General features: G+C 38.2%; 1 protein-coding gene across 1 annotated transcript in view; it reads right to left on the bottom strand.

Moving 5' to 3' along the window:
• LOC134741807 (uncharacterized) overlaps positions 1–14,584 on the bottom strand; it is a 54,833-nt gene extending 40,249 nt beyond the window's left edge. The window contains exon 1 of the mRNA XM_063674704.1: positions 14,094–14,584. The gene's annotated coding sequence lies outside the window, so the exon portion shown is untranslated. The remainder of the gene's footprint in view (positions 1–14,093) is intronic.
• Positions 14,585–16,257: the final 1,673 nt, after the last annotated feature.

Below are 16,257 nucleotides of genomic sequence, written 5' to 3' on the forward strand. Positions count from 1 at the left end.
TAATTGAACGTTGGAACTTGTGGACTCAGACTCTGACTGTGGTAAAACTATTTATTATCACATTTTTGTTTATTTAAATTAAGCATCAATATTAACTTTTTGGTGTTGCCTGGGTTTATTCTTTCATTTTATAGACATACTTTGCCTTAGAATTGGACAATTAATTTTGATATTGATTTTCTATTAATTTATTAATTGTTACCAATGTATTTATTCATTTCTTGTTTAAAATTTAATTCAATGAATGTTTGTTATATTTTATTTGTAAGTACACATATATAAGTGCTTATTTTTAAGCCTACTTGAAATAAATATTTTTTGAGTTTGAGTTGAACATGGAAGTGATGGTGAAAAGCCGAGACCTTGGCCATAGCCTTGCCCGTGGAAAGCGGCTGACAACGCGGAAGCTCCATGCATTGTTTCACTGGGGGGCGAGGGGAGAGGCGTGGGTGAGGCAACCGGCCGGTGACTTGACTATAACACTTGGCTGACTAATGATTTGGTTGACTATAATTATTTTGCAACACGATCGTAGTCAGCATTAGTCAAAAGTATCTGACCGTTTCCTGAAAATTTTATAATATAAAAGAGATACGTCTTTTTATAATATAAAACTGACATCAAACCGACATACGTAACCTAATAGAGATTTGTGAAATTATTAGAGGGTGGTTGATACTTTTGGCGCCTTTCGTTTTCATGCACTACTATTGATACTAAATGTACTTACCTACCTACTCGTACCTACTTGAGATAATGCGCATGCGTGTTTCTGCCAGGGAAGTTGGCTTTTAAAGTTAAGGATATAACAAAACTCTAAATAAAGGTATTTTCTTCGCGATTGCTACAAACAACTTGTGCCCATACGATACTAATAATAACTACTATAATAAAATTGAGCTGCTCTCCAGAATTGTATTATTCTTTAAAACATTGAATATACCTACATTTTTCAATAAGTAATGTTGGTATTAACAAACAAAAGTCACCGTTTCGCCAGAACGGACATGGTGTTATGTTCACTGTCATATTTTGTAAATACGAAAACATTTACTGTATTCACTGCATGCTTTGAGCAAAGATAGATATAACTCCGTAATAGATGGATACAGTCTAAGGAAAAAACGTGCCTCGAAAATCAAGAAAATTTGATTCTCGCTCAGAGGGCGCTACTAGTTTTGGCCTACAGTCGTATAGATGGCGTTGACGGTTTCGTTTGTTATTTAACAATTTTAACGCATATCAGTGAAAGAACATGGGTCAAAATCATAAAAATAATTAATGCAAATAAAAAAAATCATTTATCTATATTTAAATACATTCTATCGTATTTTTATAAATCTTCATTTTTAGTTTTAAAGTGTGTCGACAGATGGCAGTGAATTTACTGGGGTTACAAAATTTTCTATGACAGTACCGCTCTAGTATACGTTACTCTATGCTTTGAGTAACACTTGATATAACTAAGCATATTGAGCATTATAAAATAAATTAATGTAATTTTTGTAGCGGAAAATTTAAATGCAATTATGTCATGTGTATCATTAAGGAAATACTTAGGTAATAAGCACACATATCAGGCGTGATTTATACCTACATGTTACTTACTCCCTGTATCCCTACAGGCAAAGTGATGTTTAAATAAAAGATCCACTTCACCAGCTTAATAGCTAATTACCTTAATACCTAAAGAAAAAGAAATAAACAAAGTAAAAAAAAACATAGTAAACAATCACTGTATTAGTATATAGTCTCAAATTATAATTAGTTAGTCATGCAGCATGCAGCATGACTCATGCTCCATCTCTTCTTGATTTTATATTTGTATGCCAAATGGCAAAACATAGTGAAACATAAATTATTGTATAAGATCTATATCTAACCTGTTTACAAAATAAATACATTTTGAATTTTGAATTTTGAATTTCTTAAAATACAGAAACCTTAAATACATAAACGAGAATTATTATTTCAAAATGAAACGAGTGAACTTCCATTTGCCTAGCCCGAGACGTTACATGCGATCACACATTTAATCAGGTATTATGCTACTTAAAATTCACCTGAAACCATGGCTAAGAGATGAAACTATCGTTTTACAAGCGGAGTGGATGGAGTTACCTGTAGTTATTCCCGGTGGCGACCACTCGTGTAGCATTACCTACAGTGACCGCAGCGAAACAAAAACAAAACGAGAGAATATCCTCAATCGTACGTGCGTGTCCTGACTCCTGCAGGGCTGGCACGAATTATTCAATATCTGTACTCAAATCGTCGACTTTAATGATTGAATTAAGAAGTTCGTAAACCAAACTATAACCGCATACTTTTCACTATGGGCTCCCAACTCAACTATAATGACTTCATTGGGTACTAAACACTAGTGAACTGTAATGAATTTGACCAATCGTGTCTTGCCGAGTCGCCGAGCCGGTCAAGAGGACAAACCCAAGCCCAAACCCAAAGCAGCAGTTGAGAGGACAACAACAAGCTTCTTTTTCAGTAGATACTTAAAACCTAATTTTGTTTAATTATTTAGGTCATTATTATTCACAACGACGGGACTTAATTGCGTCACGAAGATTTCTTCTCCGAGACCACGGGGACAACGCCTTCCTCGAAACGTCGGATGTAAATTTAAAACTTATTTTACGCGATTAAGTCCCGTCGTTGTGAATAGTAATGAGTAAAAATCGTGAAAGTTTAAATATTTAGGTTGTATAGTAGAAAAGGTATTATTTTAGTTGTGTAATAGTGATATAATTAAGTTTTTTAATCTCGTACTTTACTTAAGACACTCAGCAAGCGTAGTGTCCTAAGCACGGTACTCGACTGAAAAGCTCTCTGTTAAGTAGTTATATCACGATTGTGTAAAATACTATTTTCATTACCCCATTTTCAATACTTATGTTGGATTTCACAATATTTTTGCTTAGTGCAGCCTTTAATGGTTTGTTTAGGAAGTACATTATCCATCATTATCTACCGATCTAAGTACTTAATACGATATTTAATTACTTAGAGGTAGGATTTCCAAAAATCCTTACCCTTAATCCTTAATTTGGAGTTTGTGTTTCATCTTCACTACATAGTAGTCGCAAGTTAGATCTTTAAAACTACGCAATAGATTTTGATGCGGTTTTCACCTATCAATAGAGTAATTTTTGAGGAAGGTTTTAATTGTATAATTTGTGTAACCCGTGCGAAGCCGGGCGAGTCGCTAGTTCAAGAAAAAAAAAACGTACCTAGGTAAGTGAGATTAAAATATCGCCTTGTAGTAGTAGTGTAAAGTAGGCACCTAAATACCTATAAAATCTAAAAACGGAAATTAGATATGTAAACAGGTAAAGCCATCGCTTATTGACTTTGCGGCTGCAATGACGAGTGACGACGTAATTAAACGGACGTTCGGGTCTTTCCCACTCTGATCATCTGTGATATTAATAAGGAAAACCTATTTCGCTTTCCGGTAAGCTATTAGTTAATATACTTAATATTTAAAATGACGCGGCTATTTTTCCATGCATAAAACCTTATGCTCTTATACTGGCTGTTATATATATAACGTTATATAACAGCCAGCGTGGGATCACCATTATAACAAGCAAGCAAGATAAACGCTAAGATGACAAAAGTTTATTGACAATGGTAATGGAACGGAATATTAAAAATAAAAAACCGGCCAAGTGCAGATCAGAAAATATGACGTTATTGCTCTCTCATTTTGTTCTATTCAAGCCGGTGCCAAGTTAGCTCACACTGACTCTACCTAGGTACACAGTCGTTGTCTCTGGCACATCCCTGACCCGCAACCCGTTGGTGAGACGCGCGGGCGCGGGCGCGGAAGCCGCAGGACATCCGACACGTACAGGAAGCAGAACTGGTTCCCTTTGTCCCTCCCAGCCTCCCCCCGCGGCCGCCCGACCGCATTCCTCCGAGCCTCCGCGCCAGCGCACCCTGCCCTGCGCCTGCGTCCCAGGGAATGAGAGACCTATTATAAAATACTTGCAGTTTAACACCACTTCGAGCATTCTAGTGTTATAATCTGCGAACCATCATATCCTAACAAAACTACCATCAATATAAGAACCGATCACACGAAAATATAGATCCACAGACTTTTGAAGTCAAGCCAATGAGGTTTAACAACCAAAGATTTTGGTCTAAGACCCCAAGTAAGGTCGGCCTGCACTGATCTGTTAACCGGATGAAAATGATATTATATCAAATAAAATATGTTCCTAAACATAACTATACCAATAGGGTTGCCGCAAAAAAATATAGAGTACTTATCTAGCATATTGATGTTGATATTGATAATTGCCTCAATCATTTAACCACTTTAAAAAAATGTCCTGCATGAATATGGCTGTTGCATCTCGTGGGCCAGGTAGACCTCTGACAACTGGATGGCAATTGTAAGAAAAGATATGAAGAATGGAAACCTAAGACCAGAGACGACCTAGGACCGACCGGCCTGGCGACGCCTGATTAGAAGGGCCGACCCCAAGTAAATGGGAAGGAGCCAGACAAAAGAAGAAGAGTTAACCACGTGAAAAATATATCAAAATGATGGCAATTTTATTGCGAATACAGTAGTATAGGGTTGGTTGTGAAAATCCGTTCAGAAATAACGGCTTTTTAAATAAAAAAAAAAGTCATTTATTGTCGCAGAGAAAGAAAAACAGTAGTAGGTACAATAAGCTTAAATTACTGCATTATACAAGTACATATTATTAGGAACTAACTATTAGGAAATAAGAAGAGAAGACTGTTAGCAATAACTGTGGGAAGATTGGTAAGCAATTTCTTCTTTAAAAAAAAAACTTTATCCGGTGTCAGAAGGGCGAAGTATATGAACAGAGGCCAAGCTGATGAAGCTGGTTATTCTACGCGAATGTACGCACAATGAAAAAACGTTACTTGTTTACCCACAACTAAGTACCCAACTGTTGCTTCGGAAATGTCGGAATTCCTAATTAATTCCAGATTGTCATCATCATCTTTCTCGCGTTATCCCGGCATTTTGCCACGGCTCATGGGAGCCTGGGGTCCGCTTGACAACTAATCCTAAGAATTGACGTAGGCACTAGTTTTTACGAAAGCGACGGCCATCTGACCTTCCAACCCAGAGGGGGAACTAGGCCTTGTTAGAATTAGTCCCGTTTCCTCACGATGTTGTCCTTCAACGAAAAGCGACGGTTAAATATCAAATGATATTTCGTACATAAGTTCCGAAAAACTCATTGAATAGAATAGAATAGAACATTTTTATTCAACATCACACGAAATGGCAGAGTTAACAGATAGCGTAGTACATTTTTTACAGATAAACCTTAAATTTAGACTTAAAAAACATTTGACTTAAAAGACATTGGTACGAGCCGGGATTTGAACCTGCTACCTCCGGATTGAAAGTCGCACGCTCTTCCATCGAGGAATATTTTTTCAATAACTAAAGTTGAAACGATTGACAAAAGGACTATATAATTATACTTATGGACAAATTTAGAGGAACTCAAAAAACGAGGTACTGGATTACAGCACCTAAAGTAATTTCAAAATTATTATTTTTTTTTTACTTTCGTGTTACTTTCTAAATTTCTCCATGAGTGCAGAGTTGTCGACAAGCAAGTGTGCAGCTGCAGCCTGACATGACAAAAGATTGTTTGAAAATTTTATTCCGCGCTTTAGAAATTACTACTTATTTCAAAAACATTATAGCGTAGAGGAACACTTTTTTTCCCTGCTACAACCGGCATTCCAGACCTGTTTCTAAATACAACTCAGACCAATTTTCTCTCAGTCTAAAAATAATACGGCTCCCGTCTAGCGGAGATTATTAAATCGCCAAATGTCTCCATGAAACGGAAAAGCGTCGGTAACCCGAAATAACCGCTGAGTGGAAATGGTAGGTACCTATGTAAAGACGGCGTGCGCGCAACTTCCGGAGCGCTGATAAACATGGCGGCGGCGAGCCAACATGGCGACGCTTCCGGTCGCGCTGATTCACATGTGATGGCGGCTGGCTGGGCTTGCTCACTGCATTTCTGGACTGTGATTCAGAGTTACGCAACACGTAGGTAGGTAGGTTGCCCTCGAACAAAGACGTTTTGGAATTTACTGTCTGGCACTAACTCCCGCCGAACTATGAATATTTCGAAGCGCCTATACATTTGAAACTAAACTTAGCAAGAGAGTAGTTGTCACCGACAGTAATCCAGTCTATTTCAATATGATGTGAGAATATTCCCATAATCACACAGATGGCACCCGGTCAGGCTTTTAAAGAGTAAGACCTATACCGATGAACAGTGGTTTATCCGGCCGGACATTGGTTCATGATTAAATTTATTTATTTAGTATTTATCGTATGGCGGTTACACACTGGTTACAAAAGATACAATAAAAATTCAAAATTTACAAGCAAGCAGATATAAGCTCGCATTGTTCGTCAGATTTTTGAAGTCTTCAGCAGGTCCGTTGTATTTGGTGAGGGGGCACTCGAATACTATGTGGTGTATAGTCTGTTGCAAATTTCCACACTCGCACGCCGCAGACACGCTCCATCCCCACTTGTGCCATAGGTAAGCCATGATTAAATGATTACCAGCGTATGTTTTACTTAATTATTTAATATCTGGGAGACCGAGCTTTACTCGGAAAACATGGAAAAACTCAAAATGCGCGTTTTCTCAGAGATAAGACCTAGCTAGATTGATTTTTCGCCCCCGAAACCCCCCATATAGGAAATTTCATCGAAATCGTTAGAGCTGTTTCCGAGATCCCCGAAATATGAAGAAAGATAGTTTATTATTCAAGTAGGCAGAAATATTACAATGCGCTTATGAACGTCAAATAAAGCTACGCCGGCTCTAACCCTACACCTCTGCCTCGAGAAGATTTGAATCCCCCTCAATTGGAGGAGGGTATCCCAATGTGGCCAATGTGGGACCGGCAACAAATTCGGCGGGACACATCTTTTCAAAACATTTTATAATTCATGCAATTACGTACAGTGTAGGTAGTTAATACAATTCTTAATATGTAGATATTTGATTTAAAAATATATATGTACATCAAATCATAAAAATACGTAGCTTTTTCAGAAAACATATTTTTTTAATGAAAAGAAAATAAAATTAATGAAAGAAATGAGAATATAAATCTGACTGATTGCTATGAAATACCTACATAAAATATTTGATGTGCTTTCTTACGAGCTGCATCACCTATAACTCTATTACACATAATAGAATGATTTTAATAGATATCATTAATTTTATATAATTAATATGATGAATACGAAATGTGTGTCTGTCTGCCTGTTACCTCTTCACGCTTAAACCGCTGAACCATATATTCATACTTATACATATATAGTTTGAGTCCCAGGGAAAAACATGATAGTATTTGTCTCATAAATCATCCCCGTGAAAAGCGGGTGAAAGTAAGTAATTTAAGAAAATTGCTGAAAGTACCTAATGTACCTATACAGGGTGGCTAAAAAATAAGTGCATTTTGCTTGTCAAATCACGCTGCTATATGAGCTATATCACTACAGGTACAGGTTTTGTTTGAAGTCTGCCCTCGCAAATATAGTCTAGTTTCCGAGTGATTTTTTTCATGGCATTTGTCTTTAATTAAAATGAGTGAAAATTCAATATAAAAACTACAATTTTGGGTTAGCTCCCTCTTGGGTCCCCGGCAAGCTCGGCCGAATTTCACCTTCCCATACAAAGGGAGTTTCGTTCTCTGTTTAAAACTACGTTGTGGACTGTAACGAAAGTTTGCATATAGGTACAATGACATGAGGTATATCTTGGTCTGTAATTAGTTTATATAGCTCTAGTAAATAAAACAAACGAAATAGAGCAAAAACTAATTTTGTATGAAAAATTTAAATTCGCTGTATTTTTATCCTATTGTAAGTTATATTAAAGTACCTTATCCTATTGTAAGTTGTAACTTACAACTTACAATTGTAACTGTTGTAAGTACAAAGTTTCAGAGCAATCGTCGTTTTAAAATGAGAGCGTAACTACGTTTGTATGGAGAACCTCCGTTTTAGAAGTAGTAAGGTAAGGTGTCTTCTGCCTGATAGAAGGCGGGGCAAGGCAAGGTTGTGCATGCGCGAAGGCAGTCGCACGGCCGTGGCAGTGAACTTGCTTTCTTCGGCGCCCGCGCCGCCGCTCGCCCAACCGTGAACCAGAGCTAACCGTTGACATCAAATTACCTACGATTCGAAACCTTCAGTATTGGACAAAAAACGCCTACAATTTTTGCCTACAGAGTAAGAAAACTACTGTTGAAATTCTGAAGTATTGGAGGTTCAGTGCATGCGATTGTGCAAGGCAAATATTACCTACTATACCTACATTTATATAAGATAGGAAAAGAATAATAATATAAGATAGGAATGGATAGGGTAAGGAATGAGTATATAAGAGGAAGCCTGAAAGTTGCACCCATAACAGAAAAAGTAAGGGCAAATCGCCTAGCATGGTACGGGCATGTGGGCATGTGATGCGGAGGGATGAAAGTCATGTGACGAGAAATGTTGAATGTGGAGGGAGGTACGAGGAGAGGAAAACCGAGGAAAAGGTGGATGGACTGTGTGAAAGATGATATGAAACTAACGCAAGTGAATGATAAGATGACGGGTGACAGAGAGGTATGGAAGAAAAAGACATGCTGCGCCGACCCCAAGTGAATGGGACAAGGGCAAGCGAATGAAGCGAATGATGATAACATACATTTATATATTGAACTTTTACAATTTAAGGATGACTCACGTTAGACCGGGCCGTGTCCGGGCCGGAGCTTCCGGCGCTTCGTTTTCTATGGAAAACATCACGTGATCACCTGTCATGTCATAGGAAAGTAAGCGTCGGAAGCTCCGGCCCGGACACGGCCCGGTCTAACGTGAGTCATCCGTTACGCTTATGTTTATAGGTTGCGTTAGTATTATAGACAATCATAGGTTACGCAACAGAAATAGTGCCTAGGTATCCTTTCGCAATGTGCACTAGGCAGGCTTCAGGTTCAGAAAGTTGCTACTCTTGGATTTATGACGCACGAGTGACATCACAAACCTATAACTAAATACAAATCTAGAGAGCAAGCATAGATGTGTCGTCAAGCAAAAGGTACCAGACTGTCGCTTGCCATAAGGACGCTCTGTCAGGTTTTTCGTATAAAGACAACCAATTTTCGTCCTTATGGTAAGCGACAATGTGGTACCTTTTGCTTGAAAACGTCACATATGGTTAATATGGTGGCGAAATTTATCGTCCACGACAAAGTCACAGCCTAAATCAGGAAATTCCGGAGCGTCTAATATCTTTGTATTACCATTTCTAGCAACGAAAACTAGTATCAGACATAGATATAATGTAATTATGATACTTGAATGTTCATATTATTTCAGAATCACTTTTTAAAATGAGAGCGGAGCCTTGATTGTATGGCGGCAGTTAGGTTCGTGTGACTCTTAAAGGAAAATCTTATTACACAGAACATATCAGAACATTTTTATGAGACAGAAGCCATATTTAACAAAATTTAGTTTCAATATTGTGTCTGTAGTTAGTAGTTTCTTACTAAATGATAGTTTTCAATTGTAACAAATCTGATATTTAAATTGTAGTTGGTTCCCCGCGATACAGGCACTGTCTAGTGCGGAGACCCCTGGAATGTCTGTAACCTTTAACTGAAAAATAAATGATCTTTATTCTATTCTTCTTTATGACGCGCCTGCTGACGACACTTACATACTACATGCCTATACGCGTTTTAATCGTCGTCCGCGATCCCACTTCCGCGTCATCCCGTCCCGCTGCGCGACCTAGGCTAGGCCTCCCGTTATCGGGCACCCGTTACGAGACGCGCGTGACCCGGATCCGAGTCCGACGCGCTGCGCCGGCGCAGGCGCACCGTACGCGTAACAGCTGGAAAAACGCACTAACTGTCGCAGCCCCGGCACGTACAACATATAGAACACGCGGTAAAAACTTTAAACCTACATAACTAACTTAGATCGAGATGCTGTTAATCGCAAATTACCCGTCATGTTACATTCTTGCCACGAAATGAAGAATTTTATATTAAGAAATAAAATGCTGTTTTAGTAATAAGCAAGTCCTTAAATAAAGAAGTTATACTGTGACTATAGTATGATACTTAATAGTTATAATGTGATTTGTTTGCAGGCAGACAGGTGGTTGTGCGTGATGAATGTTTGAGGTTTTGTGTGAAGATGGATGCACGTCCTTCAACAGTTTAAAATGTATTTAAATTTTAGATGTTGGTATTGTAATTTGTGATTAATTGTATATTGTTTCTTTTTCTTTTTGTATTTTCTGTGTAAGTTAGCAGTGGTTTGATATTTTTACTGTCATACTGTTTAACTTGTTTGATAAATAAGTAAATAAAATACTCGTAGCATTAAGAATATCTTTGATACCTAAATGCTCTTATCGTCAAAGACCACTGGCTGTACTTTTATTATTATAGTACCTATTAGACATATATATTATAATGCTACGAGTATGTAACTTCTTTATTTAAGGACTTGCTTATTACTAAACCAGAGCATTTCATTTCTTAACAGCTACTTGCCATTAACTAAACTCAATGATGTTGAAATGCTCATTAAAAATATTGATTGCCACCGGCGCGGCGTTGTCCATCAGACCATCATCCAACCAGTTTGACGGTACCTACTACCTACCATAATATCGCAATGTAATCAAAGTTTAATCGGAAACTGAGATGAGGCTCAAAGCTTGCCAAATTTGACTACAGACACACAGATAACAAGACACCTTACTACATATGTGGGCTAATGCTATGTGTATGGATAGTGAATTCTTGAGATTATGTGAGGCGATGGATGCTAGGTTGCTCGACTGGTCCAATATATAGTAACGGCACCAGTCATGGGACATTTAAGGGGAAATTATGGCGGGTCGTATGCTTGATTGCTACCGACGTGGTATAAAAAAAATTTTGGAGTATTTGTGATATTTCCCTTATACCATGTAAAAGTTCTACCGTTTTGCGTGCTGAAAGTTGAATGTCCCATCCTTCTTTTATAATTTGTTTGTTACCTATATGTGATATATAATCTTTAAAATTGTTAGTCTAAGTTTCGTGACGCATTTGTGATACTGTAATCTCATGTTCTTAAACGTTTTTATCATTAAATAAATATAATTATGCTAAACTAGGTACCCAAACCAAACTACTATTTATTTGCAGTTTACAAAATATTAACTGGCAGAAAATAGGAAATAGGTAAGTTTGATTTTTGGACACGTCAGTTCTATTGATATATGAAACTTCACATGTTTGTATCACTAGATGCTTAATAAGCGCATCAGTTAACACTACTTTAATGTCATCGCGATCAGTTATAATTCCGTTACAGTTAGTGCGTCTACTTACGAAGGTGCAATTAAAAGCACAAGTAGAGTGCAAGTCGGTCCGCTACATGGGTGACATGATCACATGACAGTTGCGAGGCGGGCTGGGACCGCGTGCCATGACCATAGACATATATATAAGTAACGAAGAAATATATATGTCTATGGCCATGACCATTGGCGTCGGCGTCAGCTCGAGTCCGGCGGACTAGGTGAATGGAACATGGGAGCTAAATATCTATCTTACCGAGAAATCTTCTAATGTGTCATCAGGAGAGAAACAGACTTGACTACCTTAATAGAGACATACCTAGGTTTAGTAACGTAACTGACACATAAGGGATATTGTCGATGGCGCTTTTGCCATTATAAACGATGCTCCGATATAAATACAATGCCGCGCGACGCTGTGCGGTGTAAGCGCCATCGACAATAAGGTCCCTTTTCATAGAAAATGCCCCAAATTATAAAATTGTGTCAGAGTATAGCCGAAAACCTGTAACCCTGTAGGTAATTTTCACAGATGATGTATTTCTGTTCCCGCTATAACATCAAATACTGAAAAACCGGCGAAGTGCGAGTCGAAGTCGCGCACGAAGGGTTCCGTACCATTACGCAATTAACGGCAAAAAAGGTTGTTGTATGGGATTTTATTCTGCTTTTAGTATTTGTTGTTATACTTGTTGTAGCGGCAAAAGAAACACATCTGTGAATATTTCAACTGTCTAGCTATCACGGTTCATGTGATACAGCCTGACAGACAGACAGGTGGACAGCGGAGTCTTAGTAATAGGGTCCCGTTTTTACCCCTTGGGTACGGAACCCTAAAAATGTTATCCAGGCCACAGGTGAGATTCCACTAATTATTTTCACTATTTTTATTGCTGACGCCACTAGTGCCCCGTCACCCCGTGGACTGGTCTGGTCGATAAAAAGTATGCATATATTTGAATTACATTTCGCAAACAGGAAATACAGAGTCCACTCGTGGACAAGTTGTTAACAAAAAGACAAAAGAAGCGGCGGGCAGACTGGCCTGTACTCGCACAATAATGCGGAAAACATCTTGAGCTGGACCATTAACGAGTACCTATGAAAAACCAATAACAGCTAATTAATATAACTGTACAGAAGTATGTACCTTTACATCCTGAACAAAGATAAAACAGGACTTACAGGTAACTTAATTATTTATGATCCACAACCGCCGTCAAAATTTAAGTAAACATCATCACCAACAAAACAATTGATACGGAAGACTACGCGATTGCAAAATTAACAAATTTTATTTTTGGTTAAAATAAAAAAAAGCTATTTTATTTATGTTATTTATTTAGATGACTTTGACTTAACCTTATTAACATTTATGTAACGATTATAAATTAAAATACAACAATGTGGCGCTATATTAACGTTTATTGCAGCCAATTTATGCACACTACGACTGTTTGCGACCGGCATTGTTATCTCAATGACTGCTTATAGTGCTTATGAATAAAATTCACTGTCACTCAAACTCAAGCAAGATCTTTGAGAAGCGTAACCACAATGGAGAACAACGCCCATAACGCCGTTTGAGAATTAAAAAAAAAAACAGTTTATAGACGTGTAACAATTGCAGGGAGTTCATCAATCTTCGAGCGCAGTGTGCAACAAGCGGGCGGGGCGCGGGCGCGGGGGCAGCGACAATGACTCCGGTCATCCAGAGAAATTATAAATTGGCCCTAGGGACATCACAAAGAAGCGGAAATATAAAACTTCTGCGATAGACCCCCCGGCGTTAGGAGTTTTACCTGACTCTTGCCCTGCCATTGTGTCCTAATTCAATGGAAGGTATTTGCTTTTGATACCCTGTGGGAATTGCGCAACGACGGTTTCACTCATAGTAAGCCTCTGAACTGTCAGTTTATAAGGCCGTATCACTTTCCGAACTGATGCTTCGTTAACTAAACATTAAAGATTTAATATAACCCTTTAGTAGTACCCACTATACCTGCGAATGTATAATCCGCGATAAGGAAAACAGTTACTTACGGGATCCTGAACACTGTTTGTTACTATTACTAACAAAACAGCCTTCACCGTGAACGATAAAAAAGGCCGTAAAAGATAAGCCAGGATGACGGCTGAAGTAGTCGTTTAAAAAACAGATTCAAAAAATAAGTAGATACCTAGTCCGTTCCATTCCGTTTCATAGTCCAAAAATATTGCTTATGTTCATAAGAAAAATCAAATTAAATAGTAAGCAGATTCACTATCTTATCACTCTTATCAGTGTGCACGGCACATTTAGTTTTAAAGACATAGTCAAGCACAAAAAAGTGGCTTATAGAAAAATGTTTTTACTGTGTTAATGATTATTTAAGTTAGTCATAAGTATTGACAGTATTTAGATAAATATCTAAATATATATGTTGCAAATGTAAGTACACCTGAAAAGGTAAAGTCTCAATGTAAGAATGTAACTGAACGTGTAATTGTATATTCGACCTGCAATGTACACTGATTCTTATATACAATAAAAACTTACTTACTTACATTACACTTCCCCCTAATGTCAGTTAACGTAAAATACCTAATTGTAAGATAACTTAGATTACATAAATCGTGTGACGAAATCTTAATGGATCTTATCAGCGATCGTGTGCAAAAACTGTGAATTCACACCTCATAGTCACAGGAGTCGGCCAAGCGAAGATTCGGCGAAGTGGCCGGTCTTATCCTTGCCCACTGCCCTCTGCGTCTCACGAGCCGGTGTCAAACAAATACTGCGCTTCCTGGAAGGGAAGGGACGATGCGGCGCTTTAGAGATGCTGACGTTTTTGTACCCTTACAGATAATAAATGACGCAGGAAAAAAATAAACCGACCTGTTCACGAAGATAACGATCAGGAATGATTTTTATGGAAATGCTCGCCGGAATTATAACGATCAGGAATCCTTTGGGATGTGATGGAGCGAGCAGACAATACGTCGGCGAAGCTACACAGTTACATATCTGTTCTGATCTAAAGTAAATAAAGTAATAGCTGTTAACCACGCCCTCGTTACGGCAGGTAAGCGTCGTGGAAATGTCGTTGCATTCCAACCGGGGCATCCTACCGGCATATAGGTTAATAAATGCATGGCGGGTGCCGCAGACCATCTACTGCTTTTACTAATACCTACCAAAAAACATGTCTAACCGATGTAACTAACTTATACTCAAATTGTTATACTCGCAATAATTGCACACAAAAACAATATATTCAGGCAAATTATGACCATGTTATTAAGAAGCAATATACCAACACCAGTAAGTACGAAGGGTTCTTAAACCATAATAGGATGTTCAAATAGTTCAGTATTTAAAAGAGCTGCGGCTAAAGGAATATAAAAGCTTGAAAAGCTTAAAGGGAATTTTATTATTTGTCGAAACATAAAGGACTGCTGATGAAATGGTAAATCGTCAGCGGAACAATGTCTCGGCTCGGAAGACGCCGGCGTTACGTTCCTATTGCTTGAAAAGGATATGAACACAACTAAATATGTAATCTAAAAAAAATGCGAGTTGGACTCGCGCACCGAGGGTTCCGTACTTTTTAGTATTTGTTGTTATAGCGGCAACAGAAATACATCATCTGTGAACATTTCAACTGTCTAACTATCACGGTTCGTGAGATACAGCCTGGTGACAGACATACGGACAGACGGTCAGACGGACAGACGGACAGCGGAGTCTTAGTAATAGGGTCCCGTTTATACCCTTTGGGTACGGAACCCTAAAAATTAAAGCAACCTATTTTCCATTCCAAAAGGAGAAGCGAAACAAAGATATGTGTGGTTGTTAATCCAGCCTATTTATATGACATGATCAGGTGTTAAAAGTTGACATATAGGACACAGTCGCGCACATAGCCGAGCCAATTTTTAATACATGTTCAATATGTTGCTTAAAAATTCTTAATACATAGGTACACATATAGAGACATTGTTTTATCACATTTGGAATGCAATAAAGGCACGTTTGAACTTTCAACGGTACGGTATGGCTTCTACCTTTTCGACAAAAACTAACTTTCATAATAAAAAAGAGCAAAACTATGCTCACCCTCTTGGGGACTGCGCATTGTAATCGCTTCGGGATGGAACTACTTTTTAAAAGACCGATCCATTTCGATCTCGTAGATTTTTTGTTGTTATCGCGCCGTTCAGTTACAATATTATGTAAGTTAGGGTCGTCAAACCGACTAAAATTCAGTAAAACTAAATAATAACAGCGAAAACTTCTACATATTTACATAATATTATGTAAACGCAAGGATTCCATACATAAAGATTTGTTTTGTAAGACTAAAAATTATTTTGACTTACTACGTTATCACACGTGTGCATAATATGCCATATATCAATAAGTTAGATCAGTCGAATATACAACAGCACCGCAACCGGTACACTGTGTGAGATCTAATATAAAAACAGGTGCACATGATAATAGTGCCAACCCTAGTGCAGTTTCCCGCCCTCGCCTCGCAGAGACGTTACGCGCGTCGCGTACTTACACAAAGCCGGCCATCCCGCATCCACACCGCCCTGGATCTGTGAAGGAACCACTGTTTACCACTTCGTTTCCCATTCAAACTATTGTTCGGAAGTGAAGAAGAGGTCCATACTTGGAAATATAATGTATTCCATTGTACCAAAGTTAATATTTTAGCCGAACGAATTTCGCATCTATTGTATCCCACAAACGTTACCTGCCATTGAAAAGAATAAGTGTGCGGATTGCACACTTATTATGCGAAGAACATTATAAATAGTGCAAATACCCGCGAACGGATCAGATATAAGC

Source organism: Cydia strobilella, chromosome 5, assembly GCF_947568885.1.
Source record: "Cydia strobilella chromosome 5, ilCydStro3.1, whole genome shotgun sequence".
NCBI classification, from domain to species: Eukaryota; Metazoa; Arthropoda; class Insecta; order Lepidoptera; family Tortricidae; genus Cydia; species Cydia strobilella.